Below are 6,458 nucleotides of genomic sequence, written 5' to 3'. Positions count from 1 at the left end.
TCCAGCATTCATGCAGTCCAAGAAAGAGTCACATTTTAAAATCTTCAAACTGAAAGCACTCATCATAAGATATAAGACTTGGTATGGACAGCCGAGCTGCACGGTGTGGCATGACGTGTATGTTTTCATCTCCAGATACTCAGACATTTACAGTACTTGTATAACCCAATTGTTTGTCTCCAGAGCAGTAATGGTGCATTGTGCAATATGTAAATACCACACTGAAATTGTCCCACAGCAAACAGGTGACACTGCTGGTCTCGTGAGTGAATTATGACCAGACTCCGTGCACTCAGTAACATTAAGTCAATTGTGAATGGGCTGGAAGGCAATTAGTCAAGGCCATTCAGTTCAGACATAATTACATTGTGTCATTTCAGACAAAAGCAGCTTTGTTTCGATTTTGGGAATTACATCAATCACTGCTCCCTGCAAGTGTGTGAATTCAATTAGCAAAATTGGAAGGAAATTTTAACATACATCAAATTTTGCAGCAGATTACTGCATACAATGCAGAACACGATTCTGGAAATTCTATTTTAATGTCTGGTCTTTTTTTTGTTGGGCTGTTTAATAAAGTCTTTATGTGAGGGCGGAAAGACATCTGTGCTTGTCCCTCATGGAAACTTGGTGGATAGGAGTTTTATAAAAAGCATTTTACATCACCACCAGTGACGTTTATGAGTAATGGCCCATATATTTCCATTATCTGCATAGCAGCTCTCACACAGTACCGTCGTGTAATCGTGCAGAATTAAAAAATCTTCCCTCAGTAAAGAAATAGAAACCCTTCAGTGTAGTTTTGAACCCTTCAGTGTAGTTTTGAAACCTGATTGGCTATCCCTGATCCACCGCCACCCTGAGAAGAAGGGTGAACGTGACGGTTAATACAAGTGCAGTGGGCAGAGCGTTTCCACAGCACCACCACACTGCAGCAGCTCCTGCAGAAACCATCAGCTGCAGCTGGAAGCACTGCAAAGCTTCGTAACATAAGGAAAAAAAAAAAGGTTGGAATGTTTCATACACATATTTCTGTGAAAGAGGCAGAGCAGGCATCCCTTAGTATCAACATCAGAACTTCTTGCGTAAGTTCTCTTTACCATCCCCCCCCCCTCCCCTTCTACCTGTACATCAGCAGTGTTGAATATTTAGCGAACGCTATCCTTCAAGTGTCTGTCTGTGCTCTTGGCCCTTCATAAAACCGAATCTCAGTGCAGTTCCTTCTCAGCCAGCTTTTGCACGGTCCGTTCCCTCCCATCGTGATGTCACCCGACATGACACATCATCCCAGGGAAATAGGTCATAGCTTTAGAATGCATATCCCCCCCACCATGTGAGCGCACAACTCAGGATGGAGTCAAGTTCTTTTTCTGTGCCCATCTCTCAGTACCATCTGTAGTAATAAATTAAAAGTACTTTTAAGTTTGCATAAATACAAAGCAGAGCACTGCCATTCCATGATAAATACTGGTCAATATTAGGACATAACACCTCCTCCATCAGGAAGCTTACATGTTCCAGTCTTCTACCCTCAAAACATGTACGCCCACCTCAACATCCATCCGGTGTTTTCCAGGCAGGACCCCAGTTCATTCAGACCAGACTATAACAAGGCTGCTTCAATATTACACAAGAAAATATTTCCAAATTAGATTTGGAATGAAAGACTTCATAACAAATCAATAAATATTGCCTACATGTGTATAAACTCAGTAGTTAGACAGCATTATACATACCCTTGGTACACTGTTGGCAGAAAGAAAGTAAACCTATGTGGTGTATGCCACCTCCTTTGCAATTCCATTATTAATGAGTACCCTTAAAAGGAATAGTTCTATAACATTGAATTCAGCGTGAACTATTTGTCAAGCGCAAGTTATCAGCCTTCTGAATCTGCTAGTTATTGCTTACTGAATGCTTGTGTACCAAAGGTACACAATTCCTGCACAAACAGCTGCTTTACTTTTTTCTCCCCAGTGTCAATGTGTGGTCAAATTTCAAACTTAAAGATAAAGATGTAATAAAGGGCTGTACCCTTGCTTCCTGGATAGACAGAGTTTGTCAGTAGTTCTGCACACCCGTGTAATTCCATAGTGTTGGTTGAGCCCCCATTAGCTAAAGGGAATATTGGCACGTTCAGTTTATGAATGATAAACCAATATGGCACGTTCACTTACATGTGTTTTTCAAATGAAAAATTAGTGCACGTTGCTTGATCGCAAAGCACTGCTTGGTGGTGCTGCATCAGTAGTTCTGTGCATGTGGTGTGTCGGTGTAGTGTGGTGTGGTGTGTCGTGTACTGCAGTCCTGCGGTATAAGATCTTCCTGAGGTTGAGCCGCCCTCCCCCTCAGTGATGGGTCTCCAGCTCCACCACCGTCCACTCGCCCTGGGGGGAGCTCCCCTGGTCTTCCGGAGAGAAGCTGCTGACCGACGTGACCGTGGCAGAGGGGGGTGTGAGAGGGGGCAGCAGGGAGGGCCACAGGCTGGTCTCCAGGGGACTGAGGGTGCCCCCGCCTCCCCCCGGCAGGAGAAGCAGAGGCGAACAGCCATCCCCAGCCAGCAGCAGGGTCTCGTTGATCAGCTGCTGCACGATGTCCACCTTCTTGCTCCAGTCCAGGTCCAGCTGAGGGCGGGGCAGCGCCTCGGAGGGGGAGGGCAGGGGGCTGTCCGACGGGACAGGGCGCGGTTCCTGCGTCGGCTGGGGCGAATCGGGCGCGACGGGCACGGGACGGGAATCCACGCCCTCTTCCTCTTTCTCCAGAACCCGCTCTTCACCTTCCTCTCCAGTTGCTTTCTCCGGCTCTTTGACTTCCTCTTCCTCCTCCTCCTCGTCGCTGGTCTCCATGGCTTCGTAGATGGTACAGAGCCCGGAGGATGGGGACAGCAGGACAGCAGCCTGGGCCTTGTGCTGCTGCTGCTGCTGCTGCTGCCTGTGCTGCTGCTCCAGCTCGAGCTGCCACTGCAGGATCTGCTGCCGGTGCCTGTGCTCCTGCTGCTGCAGGTGGAGCTGGAGCTGGAGGAGGTCCTGCCTCTGCTGCTCCAGCTGTTTCTGTTGCTCCTGCCTCTGCCTCTCCTCCTCCTCCTCCTGCTGCTTCTCTTTTTCCTCCTCTTTCTCCTGCTGCTGCTGCTGCTGCACCTGCTGCCGTCTCTCCCTCTCCTGCCTCTCCCTGCTCTGCTGAATCTGCAGCAGCTGCTGCTGGTGCTGCTCCAGCCTGCGCAGCTGCGCATTGGGCTGCGCCCGCGCGCTCTGCAGCGGCAGGTCGGCGGGCTGCCTGGGCTGGGTCACGTGATCAAAGGCCAGCTGGCAGGCTCTTTTGGGCGCCGGCGGCAGAGCGCTCCCCTCGTCTTCCCTCCGCTGCTGCTGCCGTCCGTCCGTCCGTCCGCCCCACCCTCCTGTGAGAGAGTCAGGATCACTCGGGATTGCGTTACAGAGACAGAAACCAGACGGTGGGACGAGTCAAGAGGCGGTTATGGTGAGAGAGAGGAGAGGAAGAGCTCCAAGGCGGGAATAATCTACCGGCTTTCAAAAGATGGAAATCTCGGAAGTGATGGTGAAGACAAGTAACAGTCAAGAGAATGGGGAAAGGACGGAAAGAATATATGACTTACAGATGAGAAGGATAAGAAAAGTATGCAAGCCCTGGTCAATTGCAAGTCACTGGACAAACAGGATACAGGTAAAACACATCGAGACACATCTTGCACACTATGCTCAAAGGAGAGTACTTAATCCCTTGCAGCAAATGACAGAACAATTTTAGCAACGCAAAACAACTCAAGCTGTGTGGGAAAGGTTTTCCCCAGTGAAAAGTAGACAATCGTGTTCTAACCAATGGTTTAATCACTACCTGCACATGTAAAACCCCTAAATTAATAAAATTGGAAGTTCTATGGTAAGTAACAAGCATATTGGTCAGGCCACATCAGAACTAGTGTTAAATAAAACACACCAATTCAATAAGGACATTGAATTGTTTCACATCGCCTATGTAAATTTAACAGGTGGATCAGATGCCCAATAGTACCCACCATTGCTTAGTTGATAAGAACAGAAATCATGAGACCGTGTGCAGAGCAACACAAACTCCCTGGTCTCCTGTCCGTAGCTTCCAGGGTGTGGTCACTTTATTGGGTCCAGTTGCATGAGATACAGCAAATGGGTAAAATTCTGTAACTGGACAGATCCTAGGAGAAAATTGGCAGCTTCTTGATCCAAGATTCTCAAACGGCTAAATCAAAGGATCTCCGAGACTGAGCTTGCCCTGCACCATGGAGTGGGCCAATGGCATCCATCCATCAGGATGTAACAAAATCAATTTCATCTTAATGGAACATACTTGAGTTAAAGCCCTAAATGCAGTCACTTTGTGCTTATCAAAGTATATATATATATGCATGTCATATACTATTTACTGTAAGTAGTATGATATATGCAGCACCAGTCAAAAGTTTGGACATACCTGATTACGAATGGGAAACAGGCATTCCAAGACATTTTTATCCAAAAGACCTATGCTTACTTGAAATTAAATTGGTTAAGTTGATCCCTATGTGTGACTTTTTTCCCCCTACTTTGAAGAATCTAAAATATAAAACAGTTTTGATGTTTAACACTTTTTTGGTCACTGCATAATTCCACTTGTGTCATTTCATAGTTTAGATGTCTTATTACTATACATTATGTCTTCACTGTTACCATTAATGAAATGTGGAAAATGGTAAATGAATAAAAGTTGTTCAAACTTTCCACTGCTGCTGTAGATATGTAAAATAGTTTCATAAATAATTTATTGTTCCCCACAAAGCCCCAAATTCTCTAATACGTATTCCCTAAAATGACTTGAATACTTAATTCTGCAACTGAAGATCACTGGTATATGATGGCAAACTGAAAAATGCGCATTCACGGAAAGGTTGCAGCCACCCTAAATGAGAAGACAAATGCAAAGCTTTGTTCAATGGGGAAAGCCAATGCGAGTGTGCGACACTGTAGAATTAGACTTCTTATGCACTTATTCACAAACGAATACAAGAGAAAACCAAATACGTGGAACCTTTCACCTTCCTCCTGTAGGGTAAAACCCAGAAAATGAGCGTGTAGAGAGGGAGCAGGGAAGCATGGGAGAAACAGTGGCAGAGGGCGTGGGCTCGGGAGTTAGTTAAAGCGGAGAGCAGCTTTATACCAGCTTTGTTTTAGATGAGGAACTTGGATCAAAAGTTAGGTTTTTTTGTGCAATAAAGCGGCCACATCCTGTATATGCAGTAACTATTCAGAATTGTGCAGGAAATTAAATGAAAAATAAAACAAAAGGCCTAGTGAGAAATGTATAACAGTCCCCGCTGTGGGCTGGTTAGTCAGTAAGACATGCATAACAGACTTTACCATGCAGATGTACAAAGACAAAAGCACAGAGAACCTCCTCCACATCTGTGATGTACACTGTGAAAAAAAAGAAAAAAAAAAACCTGCCCAACTTCAATAAGGTGCAGGCTAGAGTACACTCAAGTGGTCTAATGAACGAAACCTAACGAACACCAACATGCAAAATTACACCTGGAGACCCTGAAATCAGAGTGCAGACACGCATGCACTTTTGACAAAGATACAACATTTAAATAGAAGTAGAGGGACTGCAGTAGGTGTGGGTTGATTCACTGAAACACCTTCATGAAAACAGACTGGAGAAATGCATGGTTTGGCGGAAAGACGGCCTCTTCCAAACCCACGGTATGCATTGCAGGCTTTGACACCACGCATCCAGCGCCTTCTGACGTTTCTCAGTGCACCATCAACCGTGCAGAAAGGGCTCTGGTGACCGGACTGCGCCCGAAACGGGGGGCCCGCCGTACGCACGGCAGGTACACTGGGTGCACGGGAGCGGGATGGGGAAGGCATGTCCCACCGGCAGACACGCATGGGAGGTGAACAGGAAGGGGGGGCAGCCGGAATGTCTTTGCAGGTGACTGAAATCCAGAGGTTCTCCAGGGGCCAGATCTTGCACGCCTCCTCTGGATTGGGTTGGTGAGGAGCAGGGCAGGCAGGACGAGGAGGGAGAGGGGGGAGCAGAAGCAGGAATCTCTGAAAGATGGGTCTCCACCACACCCACCCCCCGCACTCATTCTTAGTTCATGTCATCCATGACCGCTTCACATTTTCACCCATTCCTGATCTGGTTGGGGGGGGGGGGGTTCATTCAGGGACAGAGGAGCTTGTGTAGGTGCTTGTGGTTACAGTGGATAAATATGAAGGAAAGAGGGAATTTTGTGCAGGTGTGAAAGACCTGTTGATTCAAGGCTGAAGAACAAAGGGGGGGCTTATGTCAACTGCATCACCCGAGAACAAAAAAGGTCAGGATCAAAAGGCAAAATCTGCCCATCTGAAGGGCCACGTGTGCCCCCTCCCCATCCAGGGATGTCCTGGAGATGAGGAGCAGGGGCTGGTCAAAAAGACACACAC

This window comes from Megalops cyprinoides, chromosome 1, assembly GCF_013368585.1.
Source record: "Megalops cyprinoides isolate fMegCyp1 chromosome 1, fMegCyp1.pri, whole genome shotgun sequence".
NCBI lineage: Eukaryota > Metazoa > Chordata > Actinopteri > Elopiformes > Megalopidae > Megalops > Megalops cyprinoides.
Note: the sequence above shows the minus strand (reverse complement) of the source record.